The sequence below is a fragment of the Capra hircus genome, chromosome 5 (assembly GCF_001704415.2).
Source record: "Capra hircus breed San Clemente chromosome 5, ASM170441v1, whole genome shotgun sequence".
Taxonomy (NCBI): Eukaryota; Metazoa; Chordata; class Mammalia; order Artiodactyla; family Bovidae; genus Capra; species Capra hircus.
In genome coordinates this window covers 82,415,594-82,439,422 of record NC_030812.1, presented here as the reverse complement: position 1 = coordinate 82,439,422, position 23,829 = coordinate 82,415,594, and the positions used below count along the sequence as shown (strand labels likewise).

Sequence of the window (23,829 nt, the reverse complement as noted above, 5' to 3'; positions counted from 1 at the left end):
AGGGGGAAACATTGGGCAACTCACAGTCCCTTTTCCTTTCCATCCTTGCTTACTCATCAGTGAGCCAAAGGTAGAGAATGTTGGTTGGATGTTCGTGAAGCAGGAAGTGAAATTAAAAAAAAAAATAGTTGAAGTACTTTTGTTTAGCATTTCCATTGTTCTGGGAAGAACAAAATACATAAGTGTGTATGAGCTACAAAATACGAATTGTGTAGTTTCAATAATTTCACATTGTGAGTTACATTTGTGCTTAATAGAATTATATTTATTCTTATATTTGCACTCTGTTCTTAAGGATTTGCACAGAGCGAAGTAGGCAAAACTTGTCCAGGGCTTGTAACACTTTAAATGTTGTCAGAGCTCATGTGGGGCACAAGATAAGGGGCATAATATATTGCACAATATAAGAATGAAAGACAAAATTCTTTCAAGTAATAAAATTTTGTTTTTAATTTTTACATTATTTACATAAAATAGCAAATAAAACCACCATAACAAGTTTAGGGAGAGGGTGAAGTAGAAAAGAAAAAAGATTTTAATATATATTTTAGTACTTTTAATGGTACTCTTGTCCTGTTTTTTAAACAAATGATCCCACATTTTCATTTAGCGGTGGGCTTTCATTAGGTGTGCAGCCCTGAAATGGAAAAAGCAGAAAATGATGATAAGAACATCAAATTTGAAGCAATGACAGGAAAACATTTATAGGACTTTTTCTTCAAACAATTACAAATAAATGTTATAGCTACTCATTCTAAGAGAATGATATACGCTTTTAAAAGTTCTCATTTATCTGCATCAGTTAAACACAGCACCTTTGTTTATTTCCCACGCATCTGGCAGTGGGCTACTGGAGATGCCTGCAGTAACAAGACGTTCTACACTAGGGGGCAGCAACTACCCTTCATCAATCTTCTGGGGCCCCAAAGCGGCAGGATTAGGAGGAGTCCTTGAAGAGACCGGCAGAAAGTCTACCTAAGAAGTTTGCTGTTTATTTTAATTTGCCTTGCTGTATCGTTTTTGAAAGTATATGGACCTCTTACCCCAAGGACTTAAAGTGTTTCTTTGCCAGAAAAGAAATAAGTAGTAAACATATTTTATTTGCTCACACTCTATGACTCATTTCTAAAGTGACAAAGTAATATAGTCTGAAAGATGGATTTAAACTGTTTCTCTGTAAAACATGGTAGCCATTGGTCATTTTTATCTCTCATGCATTTGATCAAAGGGAACAAATCATTTCACTGAGGCCACTTAGCAGCTGTCAGGTGATAATTTTGTAACTCACGAAGGGTGTGCAGATTTCAGAGAGTACTGCCAAGACTGCCAAGGATTAGTAACCATTACAAAGTCCACACTCAGTCACTCAATGTGGCTTGAATCACTGAAGAATCAGAGTGTCCTAAACAGAAACAAGAATCTACAAGTCCATATTTTTAAAGGAAATAATTTACAAAACTATTTGTCCAGCTATGGAAAGCTATCCAGTTACCATAAAGTGGGCATAGCATTGCCCTACAGATGAGTTGGCTCAAACATAGCAATATCATATTCAATTACTCCAATAAGATTTCCCAAATAAAAATTTTGTAAAAACTAGATTGAAAGTTCAGTGAAACAATATAATAAGAATCATTGCTGGTTATTCCGGACTCTGAAAGATTTTGTAAAAAAAAAAAAAAAAGTATATGTATATGTATATATGTAGATATCTCAGGTTATCACCAACATTCAGGGAGGTGCTTCTCAACAAAGGCAGTTCTACCCACGAGGGGCATTTGGAGATCTGCAGGGTATTCCTGGTGGCATCAGTGATTAGAGGCACTACCGCCACATTACACAGTGAAAAGCAGGGATGGTAAACCTAGTTCAATGTACAGGGGAACCGCAAACACTGAAAAAGTATCCTCATGTGTGCCTCACAGCTTTTAATGCCCTGCCTTAAATTACCAGGCCATCCCTGGTGGCTCAGATGGTAAAGACTCTACCTGCAAGGAGACCCAACTTCAACCCCTGGGTTGGGAAGATCCCTGGAGAAGGAAATGGCAACCCACTCCAGTCCTCTTGCCCAGAGAATTCCAAGGACAGAGGAACTTGGTGGGCTATGGTCCATGGGATCGCAAAGAGCTGGACATGACTGAAGTGACTAACACTTAAACTGACCAGTGGAAAACTTGTGAATAATCTTTTGATCCCGGAAATGAAGTCTATTACATGTATAAGCACGAACCATTTCTAGTGTTTTTTTAATAAAAATTGAGCGTTCCAAGAATATAACTACCAGGTTCATCAAAGGAAACTTGTGCTTAATTTTTTTCAAACTTTACCAGCTGTGAACTAGCTCTGAAGATCAAGTCACCAGCAGCATCTCTGCCTGTGGTACTGAGTTATCAGTAGAACATACTGGCAACAGTTTGTGTCAGTAACTTTTGCTTTATGGTAATTCTGTGCGTACATTTAAATACAGTGAGTTCCCTATGTATGAACCTTCAAGTTGTAAACTTTCAAAGATGTGAACATATTATAAACCTATTTTCCTAGGCTATATTTGTTGGACTTATGAACAAATTGGACCTATGAATATGTTCTTGGCGTGGAACCTGTTAGTATATAGGAGACTTACTGCCTCTCGGTCGTCATTCATGATGTCAAACACAAGAGAATCAACTTGAAGATTTTTCTGCATCCTTAAATTCCACATATTATCAGTGTAAGCATCTGACTACATTGTGTTTTATAGTAGAGTTATATCTATGCATTTCATATATATTAATATATTTTTTCCAGTTATTTCTTCTTTATATTATAAGGAAAATAATACATATTTTTAGATTTTGTGTATTATAAATTATATTTTCTATGGATTTTGTTTCAGGGTGGTAAGGGAAGATACCAAAATATTTGTTATATAAAGGGGGCTTTGAGTCTTATAGGTTTGAGATCCAAGGTTCTAAGTGTGTAGCTACCTTACCATCCCTCCCCCCTGCCCCACCATACTCTTGTTGTTTGCACAGAAGGGAATAGTAAGTAATAAGAAATAAGTAAGTAATAAGAAATGGTTAGTAGCTAGTCCATGAACAAATTTTTCTTCTGACTAATAGTTTTTTTAAACAGTTATAAATTGAGCATTCTCATACTATATGGGTATAAATACAGAATTGTGAAAAGTACATATTAATTAATGTAATTCATTAAGTACTATTAAGTGCCTATAGGTGTAAGACATTTTGCAGTTAAACAGATAAGTGTCTAAATAGCAACAAAATCGTTGTTACCATAAAGAAAATCTCATTCTGGAAAAATGAAACAAAAAATATGGATTTAATATAAAGCTATTTACTATACATGACAAAATAATTGACTGGGTGAAATTTTCATCTGGATATTTTGGAAGCATTTAATTTGTGGAAAAAGTGAAAGCATTAGTTGCTCAGTTGTGTCTGATTCTTTGCGATGCTGTGGACTGTAGCCTGCTAGGCTCCTCTGTCCATGGAATTCTCCAGGCAAGAATACTGGAGTGGTTTGCCATCCCCTTCTCCAGAGGATCTTCCTGACCCAGGGACTGAACCCAGGTCTCCTGCACTGCTGGCAGACGCTTTCCATCTGAGCCACCAGGGAAGCCCCATTGACCACATGAAATTCTCGTCTAGATGTTTTGGAAGCATTTAATTAGAATCCTATTCATATCAGGCAGGTTAGGTCACAATAAACCAAAAGCAGAGTAGATATGCAAGAAAAATAAGATGAAAGTAAGATTTCACATTAGGGGAATAAAGCAATTTTTAAGAAAACAACTCAGTAATAAAATGATACAGTAGTTTTGACACAAATACAAATTTCTTAGAGTCAGAATTACATGACTGTAAAATTAGTCTAGTTTTTGAAGTTTTTTTATATGACTATTTGGAATCAAATTCTTTATAGTAAATTTAGTGATAGAAAGAAGTAGTCTTCAGCAATTATTAGGGACAAATAATGTTACTATAGAAATGTTACTATGTTAAATGTTACTATAGAAATTTGTTTTTCTTTCCTCTGACTGGTTGCTAAAATCAGGTATGGACTAGCAAAGGGCAAAACAAGCCTGGCGAGGGTGGCTGTGTGACTAGAGCAAGTTGCTTAATCTCTCAGTGCCTGGGTTTCCTTATCTCTTAGCACCTACCTCATAAATTTCATAAATCAGTACATGCTATGTGCTTAGCACAGTACCCAGCAGTATATATAGTAAGAGGCACACAGCAAATAGCCACTGTCATATCCCTTTTCCACACCAGAAATACGAAGACTGTTCATGGGAACAATCACCTAACTCAGGAAGGGCCATCTTTTTTTTTCTTTTTTTTTTAAAGCATTAACTATCCTACAGGGATTCAGGGCATTACACATTCTATTTTTTAATTTTTTTAAGCTTTTTACTTTATATTAGAAAAGAGCAGATTAACAACATTGTGATAGTTTCACCTGGACAGCAAAGGGACTTAACCATACATAAACATGCATCCATTCTCCCCCAAACTCTCCTCCATCCAGACTGAGAAAAGACCATCTTGACCTGACTAGACTCACGTGACTTCCTTAGCAGTTCAGGGTTCCAGACATGAGATCTGTCTGGATGCAATTAAGGGTAGTTGACAGCCTGGGACTCCTGGGATGTTCTGACTAAGCATATATTCAGTTTTGTGCTGGTTAGAAACATGGAAGGTCTGTGTGGATTTTAGATACAGGAGTTTGTTACCCAGCAACAGACAGAAGTTCTTGAAGAAATTCTGAGTTATCTTGTATCTCATTTGTGAAGCAGCTTCCTGTTCAGTGGCTATTGTCTCTGACCACAGTGAACCCAAGAGCTCATGGTCCTCTGACCCAGAAAAACCCTCACATGAGAACTGATTAGATGGTGAGACACAAAGAAAACTAGTTTTACCACCTACGGAGTGGCTGAAGGTCGGTCTCATTGTCTGGGGAGCAGGAAGGGCAGGGCCCCTGCCCCTCACTGCCCCCAACAGGGGCAAGCGTGGGAATGAGCTACAGAGCCTCTGCTGCTCTGTGGCCCCAGAAACGGCCGACCTAGCTGGGGCAGGCTGATCCCTCATCCCAAGCAGAGACCACACCTGTCTCCCTTCCTTCCCAGCTTTCCAGAAAGCAATGAAAATACAGCAAGTCTAAGATGATGTCATTTAACCCTTCTAGCTATTTTTAGCTCATTAAAATTATCCTTTTTACAGGCAAGGAAACATAGATTTAAAGAAGTAACAGCTAAGGTCATAAAGCAGATAAGTGAGACTGAAACTAGGCTGTCTCACTTCAGAGTCCATGCTCTTGACCTCTGTGCTAGACTGCCTCCTAAGAACCAACTACAGCTAACATTTGTTTGGCATCTGAACATTCATGAAGCTCCAAACCCTCAAGGATCTTATACCATCACCGTTTCTTTACATCAGTAAGGAAATGGACAGAAGGATGTGTAAGTGATTCTCCCAAGTTTATGCAATTAGATAGTGGAGCCAGGATCTGCACCCCAGGCGTTTTGAACCTCAGCAGAATTTACAATTGGAATGCTCAAATGGAACAGGGTGAGCTATGCTGAGAGCCCAGCTTAAGGTGAGAGAGTGCTGAGGCCAAGACCTTCGCCTATTTTTGCCTTTGCTTTGCCTGTCCAGACAACACTTTTACACAGATAGAATTACCCGATGATAACCTGTATCCTGGTTACTGCATTTGTAGTCTAGATATATTACAGTGATATATAGGATTTGTATAATCTGGGAATGTCTTGTCCATTGAAGATGAGTATTGCAGAGCACACCTTGAGATTTAAGCAATATCCTTAAAGTAATAGGTCAGGAGTATTCCACTCCACGTGGAAATCCTTCTGGCTTTAGTTAACAAGTACTGTCTGTCTATGCCAAAGCCTTTGACTGTGTGGCTCACAATAAACTGTGGAAAATTCTGAAAGAGAGGGGAATACCAGACCACCTGACCTGCCTCTTGAGAAACCTGTATGTAGCTCAGGAAGTAACAGTTAGAACTGGACATGGAACAACAGACTGGTTCCAAATAGGAAAAGGAATACATCAAGGCTATATATTGTCACCCTGCTTATTTAACTTCTATGCAGAGTACATCATGAGAAATGCTGGGCTGGATGAAGCACAAGCTGGAATCAAGATTACCAGGAGAAATATCAATAACCTCAGATATGCAGATGACACCACTCTTATGGCAGAAAGTGAAGAAGAACTAAAGAGCCTCTTGATGAAAGTGAAAGAGGAGAGTGAAAAAGTTGGCTTAAAGCTCAACATTCAGAAAACTAAGATCACAGCATCTGGTCCCATCACTTCATGGTAAATAGATGGGAAAACAGTGGAAATAGTGGCTGACTTTATTTTGGGGGGCTCCAAAATCACTGCAGATGGTGACTGCAGCAATAATATTAAAAGATGCTTACTCCTTGGAAAGTTATGACCAACCTAGACAGCATATTCAAAAGCAAAGACATTACTTTGCCAACAAAGGTCCATCTAGTCAAGGCTATGGTTTTTCCAGTAGTCATGTGTGGATAGGAGAGTTGGACTATAAAGACAGCTGAGTGCCAAAGAATTGATGCTTTTAAACTGTGGTGTTGGAGAAGACTCTTGAGAGTCCCTTGGACAGCAAGGAGATCCAACCAGTCCATCCTAAAGAAATCAGTCCTGAATATTCTTTGGAAGGACTGATGTTGAAGCTGAAACTCCAATCCTTTGGCCACCTGATGCTGGGAAAGATTGAAGGTGGGAGGAGACGGGGACGACAAAGGATGAGATGGCTGGATGGCATCACTGACTCAATGGACATGAGTTTGAGTAAAGTCTGGGAGTTGGTGATGGACAGGGAGGCTTGGTATGCTGCAGTCCACGGGGTCACAAAGAGTTGGACACTACTGAGCAACTGAACTGAACTGAACTGAACTCTCTAAGATGCTAAGACTCAGAAAGAGATCACAAAATGAGAATCTTCCATCACCCTTGAGGACAAAAGCTCTCTAAATTTTCAAGCTCATTCCACTACAGTGATCTAATAACCTACTGCTTATTGTGGATTTCAGAAAATCTGACAGGGAAGAGTAGTTAAATCTATAGGGGATTGCTGAGCATGAGAAAGGAAATAGAAATAACAATCTTGGTTACAGCTGAAGCCCCCAAGCTTGAGCCTCTGTGGTACCTGTCTCATAACACTGCCAGGCATCACCAAGAGGTTTTGTGAGCTCAGCGATGTCTGCAATCACAAGGACCTTAGCATCTAAATGTAAAAGAGAGTTATGGAGATCAGTAACCTCATACCCGTTTCACCATATTTCCCCTCCCTCCCCAGGAAAACTTCGTTTTTCAGCTATGAAACATATCAAGTGTTTCACCAGTTTATCTCTTTAGGCTCAGTTGTAAAGTTTATTTCATGTTATCTCAAGTAACATGGGTGCTCAGGTGTGTCTGTCTCTTTTACAACCCCATGGACTGCAGCCCACCAGGCTCCTCTGTCCATGGGGTTTTCCAGGCAAGCATACTGGTGTGGGTTACCATGTCCTCCTTCAGGGGATCTTCCCGACCCAGGGATCAAACTCATGTCTCCTGTGGCTCCTGCATTGTCAGGCAGATTCTTTACCACTGAGTCACCTAGGAAACCCTAGTTAATTTACCAATTATCAATTTATAATAAATGTAGAATATACTATTCTCACAAGATAAAACTTTCTCAAAAATATTTTCAGCCCATGAAGTAAAAAGTAATGCAATGCTTTTCTCAACTACATAATAAATTATCAATACTGCCAAATTTTACCTATTTTCCACTATTAGAGATATTAAAAGAGATTTTAGAAGGTCCATTCATTTTATGGGTGAATGGATTAACTAATTAACTAATTTTTAAAATATTTACTTAATGCCAGGCATGGTGTTAGGTACTGGGGCTATCCAGATTAATAATTAACCAAAACCCAATAGCCTACCTGGTCAATACAATCAGTATAACTTCATGAGCAGCAACAAGAAAAGTAAGTCCATTGAAAGTATTCTAAGTGAGGACATTTGAGGAAAATTCCAAAATAGAATTTAGGAGACATTGTTTTTGTCCTATTCTGGCTCAATTACTTTGTTGTCTGTGTGAGCCAGAGAGCACACATTCTCCCACTGTGACAGGAAAGGGGTGACAAGCACTTCAAACCCACTACGTGTTTTTTGGGCAGAACCCATCAATGGCAAGACAAAACATTTACAGTTTATTGTGAACCTAGATCCAAACTGAAGGAAAAAGTTTCCTGAAATATAACCTTGAATTCTTGATAGCAGTGCTTTGGAGCTTGACAGATGTAAAGATGAGCAATTCAGGAGTTTCTTGGCAGTCCATTGGTTAGGATTCCACACTTTCATTGCCAAGGGAAGGGTTCAATCTCTGATTGAGGAAGTAAGATCCCACAAGCCACGTGACACCATCAAAAAAAAAAAAATAGTTCCCAGGATTAAGAATTACTCACTACTATATATAAAATAAATAACCAACAAAGACCTACTGTAAAACACAGAGAACTACGCTCAACATTCTGTAATGACCTATATGGGAAAAGAATCTGAAAAATAATGAATTTATGTATAACTGAATCATTTTGTTGTATACCTAAAACTAACACATATTGTAAATTAACTACGCCTGCGTGCTAAGTCACTTCAATTGTGTCTGACTCTTCACGATCCTATGGACTGTAGCCCACCAGGCTCCCCTTTCCACGGGATTCTCCAGGCAAGAATACTGGAGCGGTTTGCCATGCCTTCCTCCAGGGGATCTTCCCAACCCAGAGACTGAACCCGTGTCTATGGCACTGCAGTCAGATTCTTTACCACTGAGCCACCAGAGAAGCCCAAGTGTATGTGTGTGTGTGTGTGTGTGTGTGTGCATGCGTGCACATGTGTCGGTTGCTCAGTTGTGTCCAGCTCTTTCCAACCCATGGACTGTAGCCCGCCAGGCTCTTCTGTCCATGGGATTTCCCAGGCAAGAATACTGGAGTGGGTTGCCATTTCCTTCTCCAGGAGATCTTCCTGACCCAGGGATTGAACCTGGGTTTCCTGCATTGCAGACAGACGCTTTACTATAAATCAACTGTTTTCCAATAAAATTGAAAAAATAATAAAGATGGGCAGTTCACCTTTACCTCTGCCAAAACATCTATTCCCAACAACCAGAAAGAAAAATGACTAAAACCACAAATGTGGGGAGGGGAGCTGGGTATTAAACTTCCAGATGTCTTGCAGGCTGATGCTTAATCCTGTGAGGAGAGCCAGCGCATTTCGGCCCTTACCACAGCCAACTGTCCAGGAAAGGAGTCCTAGTCCCCACAGGCAGGTGGAGAGTTTACTGACATGACAAACCAACTCAACAGCTTGACATCCAGTCCTTTGAAACTGGACAATCTGGGTTCAAGCCAGGTCAGCTGTAGGAAGGTAGGCCTTCATCTGCAGGTAACACAGAGGCCACACAGTGAAGGAGATCCAATCACCATTCGATGAGTCGGGCTGGATAGGAGGACAGTGGCCAGAGCACCTAATTTCTCACTGTCATGAATTTCCCAAGACTAGAACTAGAATGGAGTTGATAAATACAGATATATCATCCTTATTTCTCTAGAGACAGATGCTATTTAAGTTAGGTAGACATAAATGAAATGGCTAATATTTATCTATTTGAAAATGTATATAAGGGAACATGTATTTAAGGATCCCCTTTAGTTCTTAATTTGGGTTGTGAATTTCGAGTTAAGAAAATCTGCTCATCACATAGTGTCAGTGGGTACTTGATGTCCACATGACTTATAAGTGGTGATGTCGACCTTGATCTCCAAGTGAAGGTGGTACTTTCCAGGGTTCTTCACTATAAATTACTACTTTTTCTTTCCATACTAACTTTGGATGTAATCCCAGTCTACACTCAAGTGGGATGTTTTGTTTACTATTTATTTTGAAAACACTTCAAACTTCCAGAAAAGTTAACAAAAACAGCGTGATGATTTCCCATATGTGCTTCATCTAGTTTCTCCCCAAGAAACATGCTTTATCAGTCTCTCTCACTCCCTTTACACATCTACATATTAATACTATTTGTATTGTTATTGTTTTGACTAAACCATTTCAGAGTAAGTTGTAGACAGCTTTGTCCCAAATACTTCCACATGTATATTCCAAGAATAAGGAGTTCTTTCATAGCCACACTACAGTGATCAATTCCTGGAAATTTTACATAAATACAATACTATCATCAAATACTATATAGTTCAGCATTTCTGCTTTTGTCTGTGATGGAGGATCTGGTACTAACCTTCTCACCTTAACTATAAAATTAGACAAAATGTCTAAGGCAAGTGTTTTCAGACATTGGAGAAGCAACAACACAGGGTAGAGCAGGCAGAGAATCAATCCCTGGAGGCAGGGAAACCTAAGAGGGGAGCCTTATGACTCCCGGCTGTCTGCCTGGGGAAATTCGCCTGCTTGCAGTGTAGCGATCTGGAATCCAAGCCGAGAGCAGCGGTCCCTCTGAGCTGAGGAGGAGGAGATGGGGCCTTGGGCAGCTGAAGCACTGGAATCTGCAAGGCAGGGCCTCAGGCAGGAGCTGTGCAGTTTATATAAATACCATCATGAGTTCACACTGATCCTTCTAACTCTAATCTAGTATCACAAGGCTTTCCCTAGTCTTCTAGTCCATACTTCTGGCACTCTTTTAGAAACCCAGAGCAGACTGATAAGGTAAGTCACCATTCTCATTGCCAAGTCTCTCAGCTGAAGAAGAGCTTGCCAGGGGTGACGTGACAAAAGGAGGGACCAGGAGCAGCCATCACTTGTGTGAACCCCTGAGGACAAATGATAGAAAACACAAAAAGTAATGGATCTGGGGACAGAGGGGGCCCCAAACACAAGTAGAAATTTAGAGGGTACACAGTAGCATGTCTACCTTCTAGAGTGTCAGTTAGATGTTACTTAACTGAAATTTCGAGTTATTTAGGGGTAATGTATTTTTTATTTACCTCAATAATTATTTCACTGCAGCATCTTCATTTCTGAACTCTTTCTTTTGATTCATTTCTCTGTTCTCTAAGTGTCAATCTTTCAGTAATTTTTTTTGCTGAAAAAAGGGTTCATGGATTTGGTTTCCCTTGATTCAGTGATTTGTCTGAGTTGCGTTTTGTAATGACCTTGGCTGCTGCTGCTGTCACGTCAGTTGTGTCCGACTCTGTGCGACCCCATAGACGGCAGGCCACCAGGCTCCACCGTCCCTGGGATTCTCCAGGCAAGAACACTGGAGTGGGTTGCCATTTCCTTCTCCAATGCATGAAAGTGAAAAGTGAAAGTGAAGTCACTCAGTCATTTCCGACTCTGTGCGACCCCATGGACTGCAGCCCACCAGGCTCCTCCATCCATGGGATTTTCCAGGCAAGAGTATTGGAGTGGGTTGCCATTTCCTTCTCCAGTGACCTTGGCAGCTTCTGAAAAACTGTCATCCTCTGGTCATCCTCTCGGACCAATTCAATCAAATTCTCTGAGCATATGATCCATGCAACAGAGGTTTTTAAGAAATTCCTCAAGTGGTTCTAATTTGCAAACAAATACTTCCAATTTCAAAAAAATTACATAAATAGGCTTTCTTAGGAAAAAGAAAAACAAAGGACCAAAGAAAATTGCAAGCAAAGTTCAAAGCAGCAGCCTAGGAGTCACCCGAAGATCTGGTCAAGCACAGATTCTGATTCAACAGATATGAAATGGCAACTGAAATCCTGCATCTCTAATAAGCTTCCCCCAGATGCCAAGGCTGCTGGTTCATGGACCACACTTCTGGGTAACAACGCTACTCCTCTGTCCTCTGCAGTGAATATTGCTGTGGAGGAATCTGGAGCTACCTGCACTTTTCCTCATTTTCCCCTTTTGGGTAGCTTGATTCTTATTCCTGGATATTGATAAGATTCTCTTCTTTGAAATTCAGATTTAGGTTATGGGTATTAACAAAGAACAGAATGAAGATTCTCACTTTGATATGACATTTGCTTCTAAATTTTTTTTTCTGGTGCCCAAATGCGTAACAGTTTCAGCTTTTGCTGAAGACGATCCATAGAATAGGCATGATACCTGGCCTGCAGAGTGGCTGAGACTCCTGTCTCCTCTTTTGCACATTCATTCTTAAAACAAAATGCCATCACTTGAGGGAACTGGAGTGAGTCTGTTCCTTGCAACCAAAAGAAATCAATTAAAACATTAGAAACCACAGATTAAAAAATACACAATATGAAAATCAAGATTGCACAGAAAGCTGTGTCAAAAAAACATGAATGTAAAAAAAGAAAATGTACTTACAGTGATGGCTGGCAGTGGGGGACAGATATTTTCTTAATTTCAATGTGCTTCTTACAAATAATTATTTGAACTAGACTGATTGACAGATAATAAATAAGAGAAAATGTAGAAAATTACAGAGCCAAAAAGGAAGGGAAGAGAAAATACAGATTAAAATGTGATCCTAAAAGATTCTGGAAGACTTAAAACAAATTAAAAGCTGAAAACTGAGAAATAAGAAACTCTTCAAGGAATAACAAGGTGAAATCTTACACCAGGAGAATTATAAAAACTTACAAAACAGAAGTACAACATGGACTATAAAATAAGCTGAATAAAGATAAAAACAAGAAAGTAAAATTTGTAAGGATACCAGAAGGTTAAACTAACTATTCAAATTAAAATAAGAATGAAAGTTAGTTATGAAATAATTTTAAACAGATGAAAGTCAAAATTAAAAAAGGTTGAAGGTGAACAGGGGAATAAGGAAGTTATAAAATAGAATATGAGAGGATTAAAGAGAAATATAATTAATTTATACAGACTTTAAAATACCATCAAAATATATTTTTTAAAAGTTTAAAAGTTGGAGGAAAAGAGAATAGAAAAATGTCTCAAAACATACAAGAAGAAAGCAAGCTTAATGCTTTTATAGTCTTTCTCCAGGGGACAATCTGGTAACTCAGCAGTGGTGTCCTTAGGTGGAACCCAAGGGGACAGAGAGCAATGTGACACCTTGGACATGGAGGCTTCCCCATTGCTCTCCTCAGCAAGTGCCAGAAGCCAGCCTCACCAGCAGTAATCAGAGAAGACAAATAGGAGGTATTAATACAGCAGACTCACCGCTGGACGGCACCGCCCTGACCCAGGAGGAACTCCCTAGCCTGCCAGCCACATTCGCGCCTGGATTATCTCCTCCAAATTTAGCCCACACTCAAGAGTCAGGGGAAACTACTGTCTCTACATCAATACCCACGAAGCATCAAGTGTCAACAGTTGTCTTTCATATCTAGACAATTTTTTAGGAACTGGGCTATAGCCCCCAGATTTTAAAAAGAAAGTGGGGGGAGGGGGGCGCGTTCTACTCTCCGTTATTCTTGCCTGGAGAATTCCATGGACAGAGGAGCCTGGCGGGCTGTGGTCCATGGGGTTGTAAAGAGGCGGACTCGACCGAGACTAACACTTTCACACTTCTGATATACATTTATTTGATAAATGTTTATTAGGCATCTTGCCTGTCCCTGACAGTGTACTAGACTCCAGGAATACAATGATGAATGAATAACAGAACTCCTTTAACAGAAATCTGGACTCACCTTGTGGAAAGGAGAGTGGTGGTTTAACAGTCATCAGTGACACAGATCGAAGGGCTGGCTCTGAACAGAAGGGTGACTTTTTCCTCTGTAGTGGCAGGAAGGAAAACGAGGGTGTGGGAGGAGGTAGGTAGGAAGGGTGAGAGCTAGGGAGATGATGCCTTATGATTTGAAGTAGGAGTTTCCCGAGACTGGGAAGATTCACAGAGGACTTGAGGTAAGTGGGACAAAGGTCCGAGACAGAGGGTCATTAAGGAAATATGAGAAGGAGCTAAGGACAAGTCAACAGTCACAGCATCGAGGGCCAAGAGAGGCTGGAGATGGCGCCAATCTGAGCAGGAGCAATGTTTGGTGCCAGGGTGTGGAAGACACACCCAGTTAATTACAACACAATGTGAACAATCCCAGGGTGAGAGGGTAATTTACTGAGACATTATCAATGTCTGTTCTCATTGCATTTTTCCCTTCACCCATTTTCAAGAATAACTTCAGGGCTACTTGTATCAGGGAAGTTTGGGGTTAAATGCTTGAAGAAAACCTTTCATCATGCCTTCCTTCCATCCCACTCCCACCCTCCTTTAAAGCAGAGGTCTCAGAGTGACTTCCCCAGGCTAATACTTTTGACAGACATGCTTCATTTATAAGGAATAGTGTTTTGAGGTTTTTAAAAATAGTCGCCAACATTCTGGGTGTAGATTTCACATTAAGATCTAGACTTCAGATTCTCCTGGAAAAGTCCAGTGACCTGGAAGTTCTGGGCAACCTTTTCACCTGGCTACAATTAGCTGGAGTAATGTCTGCCTCTCTTACGGGGGTACAACCTCCAGTTCACTGTGACCCCTGTTATTCTCTATGGTCTTATTCTCAGCCAACATCACTCATTTAAGTTAACTGCCTGGCTCCTATAACCCTCTCCAAAGTTGGAGATTACCTTAGGAGTAGAGGCAGAAGCAATAAGGCATTGCCGTCACAGGTCTACAGTTCTTTTGATGTGGCAAAGGCCCAAGTGGGAATGGGGACTCAGTGCTCCTAAGGTCTGGATCCCCAGCCTCAGCAAAGACTGTACCTAGACAGTGGCAGTCTTAGACACTGACAAGCATCTCAGACAGTACGAGTATGAAGAGAACCTTTCTTTTTTATCCTGGAGTCCCAAGTCCTTGTGAAATCCTAAGGAGGGTGGAAGTAGGACGGCCCACAGTGACTGAGATTTCTTCCCACCAGCCCTTGGGGAGGCGGCTTGAAATTAGACTTAACGAGAGAAATAAGGACATCATTTCTTGCACACGCATGCAAGAGTTTAAAAAACCAAGTGGAGATTTAAAGAAAGGGCTAAGAGAACACAAAGCAAAGGAATGGGTGAGGTTCCCTTTTGATTCAGACAGTTCTGGAAGTTTTGACAGAGGAGATGTAATTTGGGCTGAGTTTTGACGCATAGGTAGGAGACTTCCAAATAAGGTTATTTCACCCAAAGACAAACATTTGAGAGTACAAAGCATATTAAGGAGCTTGTGGTAGTTCAGTGCAACTAGGGCAATTGACGCCCATCGTCTGGTTGGGGGCAATAGGAGAAGGGGCAGAGTCAAGGGAAGTGAAACTAGAAGGGAAATTGAAGTTTTCATGACTTCTTCATGTAATGGGTTGTCTCTAACTATTCTTTAGTGTGCTGTTGATATTGAAAGAGTTAACTGAACTGGCAGCGTGGTCAATGCATGGGAAATAAAGACTGGAAAAAGGCCACTGAGCAGGTTCTTGCAATAATCCAGGTGTGAGATGATAATACCTGGAACTAGGACAATGATTGTGGAAATGGAGAGGAGAGTTTGGATTTCATCAGCCATTTATTGAGTGCTTACTGTTTGCCAGGCATTGTGCTAGATGCTGAGCACACACTGACACATGCTGACTGGCTCTCCCCATGAAGAAGCTCATTGCCTAAGGGACAGAGGTTATCACACCTGGCAAAGCCAATGAGGAATAGAAGCATTGGGGACCTTCAAGCCCTATGTACTGTAAATTCCATCATGCGTTGAAGTCAGGATCCCACTCACTTCCACGCAGGCTCAGTAGCCATCTGACAGCTGAGATAGAATCTTTGATAGGTAATTCTTCTACAGGTTGCCTCGGGATGGGGAAATGCTCAGTCTAATTTTTAATTTCAAAGCAGGTATTTCAGTTTAGTGAACAATTTCTTTTAACCATAACTTGTAATCATTTGGACTAAGATGGAAATGATATTAATTCTATTGTTAGGGGAAATCTATTAATGCTTAAATACCGTATCTATAATGTTATTGCGACAATAAAATTCAATCAGCCTCCAAATCGTTCCCAAGTTGTTTCCCATTTGCAGGTATCGGGCGTTAACTGCCTTTGACTCCTTATCACTTGCTGGTGGCTCTGCGTCACCCAGGTGCCCAATAAGTGTTGAGGAAATGAACTTTAACAGGCAAGGGTTGCTTTGAAAGGCCGTGTTCTGTTGTCTTTAGTGAGGTAATCAAGCTGAAATGCTTGCCAGAGATGTTCATTCATTCATCCAGCAAATGTCTAGCTAAGACCAATACATGTTTAGTAAAAAAATAAATAAAAAAAAAAAGGCAAATAGGACTTTCCTGGCGGCACAGTGGACAAGATCCCTGGTCTGGGCGGATTCCACGCTGCGGAAGGACAAAGCCCCTGTTCTCTTCACTACTGAAGCCTGCGTGTCCTGGGGCGAGCAATCCGCAACTACTGAGCCTATGTGCTGCAACACTGAAGCCTGTGCACCGAGAGCCCAGTGATCTAGGAGAAGCCGTCGCAATAAGGAGGCCATGCAGCACAGTGACGAGTAGCACTGATCACTGCAACTAAAGAAAGCCTGCTCACAGCATCAACCAACCAGCGCAGATTAAAGAAAAATGAGCAAATAAATATTTATTTATTGCCAGGTACCATTCTTGGCATTAAACAAAGGGCTGCGAACAAAATAAAGTCCGTGTTCATCCCAATGAGACAAGCAATAAACAAATTATATGTCTGTGTATTCATACAAATCTGTACATACATGATGTCTGGGTGATTCCTGCTATGAAGAAAAAAGAGCAAAAATAAAATGATAAGTGGCATTTTATATATTGTCTACAGGCTGCTCAGGGGGAACCTCTCTGAAGAAGCTAGCATTTGAGCAGACCTAAAAAAAAGGTGGGGGTGCGGTTGGAGTCAACTATAACCCTTCTGGGGATTGAGTGTTGCAGGCAGATGGATGAGCAAGTGCACACATTCTGGGAAAAGATCAAGCTTGTCCTGTTGGAACAGCAGCAGGGAGGCTAGTAGGCTCCAAGAGGTAAGGGAAGGGAGAGGGGAGGGGAATTGATGCCTTTTGCCTGGTATCTTCCTAAGTACCAACTGAAAAAAAAATCCAGTGCACTGAGAGATATGATCTCTAGAGGCCATAAATAATAATTGGTTGGCAAACGCCTGGGAACTTGCAAGGCTTCATTGCAAGTTTTGAGCACCACGATGGGTGATGAATACGTCTATATGAGTCACTGCTATATAGCCAATGCTTGGCATATAGTAAGAGCTTGATAGATATTTGTTGACTGAATAAACCTACCTTTGCTTTTTCAACTTTCAGAGTATTACTGATAACTAGGCTGTCTCCTACAAACACTTTGGGTGGTACAGAAGTGTTATTCAAACTCAATCTGCAAGACATTGCGCGTACATATCAGTAGGAGGCAAACGACCATGAATTCGTTTTGTGTTTTGTGAATGTCTGTTTGCTCACAGCAGTCTGCCTCCAGGGTGGCACTCAGTGTGCCCTTTACTCTGGAGAGTTTACAACCACTCTAGCACGTCTTAGCAAATACTGGCACCTGACTTGTCCAAATATTATTGGCAACCCCAGAGCTCACTTTCCATCACATGACCCGAAACAAATCTGCAAAGGGGTAGTGAGGCTTCTCTATCTTTGTAACACTGCCGTGTGCACTCGCTTGGCCAAAGGGCCTCACGAACTCCACATTCCTTCAGAGGAATTACTCAGTTTAGATCCTTTATAAACATGCACGTTTCCAGACGTGTTACAAAATCAAGTTACTGAGATCACTTCAAAAAGCCGAAGTATGAGACTTGCTCATTTTTCCTAACAGCGTTTCTAAGTAATTTTTGAAAATATAAAACCCATCCCCCAGCCCCTGAATAATTTCCTCCACTTTAGTGCACCCTGCAGAATCCTTTAGGGCCATAGAATCACTCCTTTTACTTTATACCTTGCCTGGAAAGTTCCAATATATTAATCACAAATAAATCTCCTACTGATTAATCAATGAGAATTCAATTTGCAAAACTGAGACCAATGAAAGATGCTCCCCCCAAACCCCACCCCCTCAACCTTGCCCCTGCTACTGCCAGAGGTTTCTCCAACAAGACATGCCCAGGTCAGGCCAGGGTCTGGCCCGCGTCCCGGCGCCGCCGGGTGTGTCACAGGGTGTTACCCCCACCCCTTAGCTTGTCACTTCCCCTGGCTGCGGCCAGCCCAGGCATGAAGTTCCCGCCCCCAGGCCCTCCGGGGCGGCTGTCGACCTTCCTCTAACCCGCGCCCGGCAGGGCTGCTCGGAAACTGCTGTGTCAGAATGGTTCGAGGAGCGCGGAGTCACAGCCAGCTTTAATTCGGGAGGAATGACTACCGCGGGCCGGCCCGCTAGGACTCGGAGAAGCAGGGTGCGGCGCAGCTGTCGGGAGGGCGCGTCCGCGTCCCCGCCCGAGCGCCTCGCCCAACCCTCTGCTCGGCCCTCCGCCGGACCGCCCTCCAGTCCACCCCAGCCACCCGCCGGCTCCCTCGAGTCCGTTTCTTGTGGGGGAGCTGGGGAGCGGGAACCGGGCCCAGCGCGCACGCGCAGAAGGCAGCGCGCCGGAGTCTCCAGGTCCCCGCCCCGCCCCCTCTCACGTGCCGCGCAGCGTGCGCCGCGGCATGTGCGGCTGCACGTGACAGCGCCGCGTCCGGCCCAGGCTCCCTCACCCGGCTCGGCTGTACTTTGAACCCGGGCGTGGGAGGGGGGAGTGGGGGAAGGGGAGGGGGCCCGGAGGAAGGAAAGCCGGGCGGGGACGGGAGGGGGAGGCCGGCCTCCGGGAGAATGATATCATCGGCCGATTTATCGCTAGGCAACCTAAGAATGCGTCTCTCTTTCCAATCCTAGAGCTCCTTGAAGATCTGCCGGTTGATGACATTATTCCCCTCTTGCTTTAACTCCCCCACCACGCCGCGCTCTAACGGCGATTTCAGAACTAGAGTTGGTTTTCCAGTTTTTAAACGAGTACTTTTCAAACACAGAGCTCAGAAATAGGTCCTTTATCGCGCCCACTTGTGTCTGCAGAGCTCGCCAGGGTTGCGGGTGTTTCTTCACCAGTTTGGTCTCGTGCGGACCACACAGCTACGTTATAGCTGTGCAGATAAGCCCCGTTAACACACGTATATACTCGAAAACAAAACTCCGCGTAAACCACCGAAAGAGAAGCCAGTGTCTTTAAAATCCCCTGTCAGAGGGAATTTTATAATTACTCGAAGTAACTCAGGTCCTCAGAAATTTAATCCAAACTGCAGTCCCCCTGTCAAAACTAGCTTTTGAAACACTGCTTGAACCTGTAAAGCCGCATGTGAAAGGGAAGTTTTACAGAGTTACGTGGTGGATACTCAGCATTTGATAGTGTATATACACGTGCATACCCATATGTAAGAGACTTCAAATTGTAACCGTAAAGTTGTGAAGTGAAGTGAAAGTCGCTCAGTCGTGTCTGACTCTTTGTGACCCCATGGAATTCTCCAGGCCAGAATAGTGGAGTGGGTAGCCTTTTCCTTCTCCAGGGGATTTTCCCAACGCAGGGATCGATCCGAGGTCTCCCGGCATTGCAGGCGGATTCTTTACCAGCTGAGCCACAAGGGAAGCCTTGTAAAGTTGACAACACCCCCAAAATGCCCCATATAAAAACTGTAGCCGAGCACCCCCTTTTCTACTTCCTCAATTCTAACGATTCTCTCTGTCCAGATGCTTGGCTTAACTTGATCCCTCCTTTCATGGAGAAACTTTAGAATCACTAGGTACAGAAGGGTAAAGACAGAAGTGGTAAACTCACTAGATTATGTGGGGACTTCCAAACCAAGGAGGAAACCTTTCTGGAGGTCTCCAAAGTGAGTAGACAGCAAAATTGTATGGTTCTTTGTAGAGTATGTTGAAAATTGTTTTTCTAGAATTTCGCCATCATAATTATCACATGCGTTTATGACATAATTTGAAAAGGTTATCACCGTGCTAATCTTCCCTTGTTCACCAAAAACATACAGTCTGCTTCTTATGACCGCAAATGGACTGGCTTACCTCATTTAAAGAGAAAACCACAGCCTATCGCCTCCTAATTACTATACTATAGGATAATGGTATAAAGAACAGTGGACTTAAAACCAAAAAATCTGGTTCTAGTCTTGGTTCTGCTACTTACTGAGCTACCTGACCTCGGATTAGTTGGCTGCTTCAGCTTTGTCCCAGAGGTTTGGAAAAACAGGCTTTAGGATTCTTGTTTCCCTCTAGGGCTCCTTTCTCTCATTTCCCCTTTGGGTACTGAGTGGAGAACATGGATCGTCATGCCCCTACCTGTAGGGGAAGAAGTCACCCTTAGTTTCTTTTTAAGATGGATGGGTGAGGTGAGACAGAGCTGCTTGCCGGGTACTATTTTTTCCCCCTCTACTTCATTAGATATTATCAAGTTATGAATACTATTCTTTGCAGTAGGAAATATCATGACCCTGCCTCAATCCCACCGAATGGCCCAGATCCTCAGGAGGAGATGATGGTGAGTCAGTATGGCAGTCAAGTTAGAAAGGGACTTGAGAAGTTAGGAAGTCCTTACTCAGACCTCAAGTCAAATATAACCAATTAAACGGTCCTGGCCCTTAGCACAGGACCAGACTGTGCCAGAGCCTTCTCTTTGGAGGTGGACTTACTCTCCTGTTCCTTCTGTAAAACCCAGCTACTTCTTAAGGTCTTTTCTGGTCCACCCAGGTGAAGTTAGCAACCTTCACCCCAAGTACTATAATCACGGCTCCATAGCACTTACTATGTTGCACTGTAATTTATTTTAGTGTAGATCTGTCACCCCAGTAGACTTTGAGATCCTGAGATCATTAATCTTTAATTTTCCAGCTCTTACCACAGCATCTCACACACAGTAGGAGAAAAACAAATACCTGGAACATCATGTCCACTATTTCTTGAATATGTAGGCTCAAGGAAAAAAAGAGTCTGTTGCAGTCCACACACAAGGAGTCTAGAACCTCTCAAGGCTCTCCAATGGGCATGTCTAAATTCACAGACAGCATCAGGGCCTACATGTCTTCCCTGTCAGTTCCCAGAATGCATTAGCTGGACCTGCCAACCAAGATATCCAAAACCCAGAGGCAGAGGAGATGGTACACCAGAATCAAGGTCCAGAGTCATCCATGAATCAAAATGCAGGATCAGTTTTCACTGAAGGCCATTGGCCCTCTATTCCTATCAACCTGAGAGAAAGAGTATTTATCAAATCAAATAATTGGCTTCTGGCATTGGAATTTATTTTGTAGTAACTGTAAAATAAAACCATTTTTATGTAATAAAATGATTAAATATATGAAGTGCTTGAAGGCTTTTGCATAAGTGTTTCTGATATAGAATATTGCTGAGAATGTGAAAGTTAAAGGAAGAAAATAGAATTGGCAAGATCACCATGTCATTGATTCTACAAGTTCACAGAATTTAGAGAAGTGCCCCTCAGGTACTCTGTTAGAACGTATTTATTCTTATTTTATATGCGTTTCAAAGGGTGTGGTTTTGGTTAAATGGTTTCCCAGGCTATAGTAATTCAGAAGTAGCAAATTAGTTAAGACTTGGAGGCAGAGGCTCTGACACATCAAGTGAAGCTGGTAGCCTGACCCTGAGTAAAGAGACTGAAAAACCTATAAAAAAGCAGATATCAGGACTCAAAAAGGAATTTAGTGCAGGTACCAGTCTTCCCAGATGATATTCAAAGTGCAAAAGTTATATTTATAATGAATGATGACCCTGAATTATTGAGAAAGGTTAACTACAGATAAGGTATTTCTTTCTAAGATACGTGTAACATATTTTACTAAGCTTTTCACTGAAATACTAAAGAAAAAATAAAGAAAAGATAGACAATGTTGGCACCTGAACCTATATAGAAGCTTCTGTTTTCTCAATCATTGTTTCATGGGGCACATATCATTCCCTGAAGTAACATAAATTGGACATTATTTGGTTCAAGATTTAAAAACATCAACTTTTATAAAGGTTTAGTTTTACATTTGTTCAGAGTTTTCAATATGGAATCACTGAACAAGTGCAAGAAACCTAATTTTAAGACAAATGTCCAATTCCTTTCCTGGAGCATTTTTTTTTTAAGTACATGCTGCATGTTTTTTTAGTATGAATCCCATCCTAATCATAGAAAATATGTGATAATTTTCCATGTCAATCCCCTGTTAGATTCTATGAAAAACTGGAACTTACACTGGGCTTAAGCATGCACTGTATGGGGAGTTACGCATCCTCATGGGGGTTTCCCAGGTGACCCTAGTGGTAAAGAATCCACCTCCCAATACAGGCAATGCAAGCGATGTGGGTTCAATCCCTGGGTCAAGAAGATCCTCTGGAAAAGGAAATGGCAACCCACTACAGTATTCTTGCCGGGAGAATCCCATGGACAGAGGAGCCTGGTGGGCTACAGTCCATGGGGTCACAAAGAATCAGACATGACTGAAGTGACTTCACACACATATACACTGTATACCCATTTGGACTTATTTAAAACAGCACAGTTAGTACAATGGGTGGGCCTAAATACTGATCTGAGGGTCTAATAGATTAAGAATTTTTCTTGAATGAAAAACATCAGATTGCTCTCTGAAGTAAAACACTATTATCACAATAATATAGCCAACTTTTGGCATTATAATGGGCTTAATTTGCTCATGAGGGCTCTGTTCATTTCTGTCTAAAGTAAAAAGTCCTGCCTAGTCTGTACAGCCTTGTCTTCTCAGAACCTCTACTGGAGTTCATCTCCCATGAAGAGGTTCAGAATTGACCTGTGACATGGGCAGGAACAGCCTGAGGCTTGACATGCTTTTGAACAAACCTCAGGTAATGGGCAATAACAAAAGTTGTGGACTGTATGGTTAGTAACAGAGAAGAAAATGAGAAATAGTTTTCACAATGATAGAAACTAAAATTCCAGCCATACTTTCAAGAGCTATTAAAATATAGTTCCTAGTGCCTTATAAACATGCTTAGTCCTTTGGGGTAGGAAAGGATTTTTATCAGTTCAGTATGAACTTTGCTAAGAGCTCTGTGTATGCAAAATTAATTGATATAATACTATACGTGTAAAAACATTATTGACCCAAGATTCATATTTGTCAAATATTGAAAAATCACATATACTACAAAGGATCTAGGCTAAACTTCACAGCAATAGGTATAGAATCCTCTTCAGCAAATTATGACGACTTGTCTTTTGGTTCATTAAAATAAATCAATGACTAACATTTTTCAGATGCAGTATAGATATTATTTTGCAACTCTATCCTCAGCAGCTTTATCTTATTACCATGCTAGTATAAAGGCATTTGAACTAAAAATCTAATCTTTAAAATCTAATCCAACCCTAAGGTTTTTTCTTTTATTATACCAAAACTATACAAATGGTAAAACATTTTATTATCCTGACTTACTTTGCATCTCTTTTGGCTATGAAACAGATTATTACACCATGTCATTAACATGTAGCTCAAAGTATTCAAAATGCTATTTTTTCCTTTATTTTGGTTTAGACAGAATATTTTTTTAAAGTTCAATAAGTTAAAATGCTCAAAAATCCTACATAGTTTTGTAATGTTAATATTTGTTTCCTTTGTTCCTGTGGCTTATTTGAATGCTGCCCAATCAAATTTGATTTGGTTCAAAATGCTGCAGTGGGAAGTACTTCACTGACTGGGGAATACAACAGATCTGGCCTCTAGTGCTCGCTCTAGGTAGCTGTGTGACCTTGGGCAGATATCTGATCTCTCTGGGCTTCATTTCTATTTAAAATGCAGGGGGCTGGACAGCTGTTCTCTGAGCTTCCTTCCGGCTCCACTTTCTATGACT

General features: G+C 41.5%; 1 long non-coding RNA gene across 1 annotated transcript; it reads right to left on the bottom strand.

Annotated features, from left to right (window-relative positions):
- On the bottom strand, positions 566–13,889 carry LOC102171494. The gene is made up of 6 exons (XR_310031.3): positions 13,658–13,889; positions 12,138–12,234; positions 10,773–10,867; positions 8,303–8,424; positions 7,198–7,275; positions 566–637 (listed from the first exon to the last, which is right to left on the bottom strand). It is a non-coding gene; the product is annotated as an uncharacterized LOC102171494 (long non-coding RNA).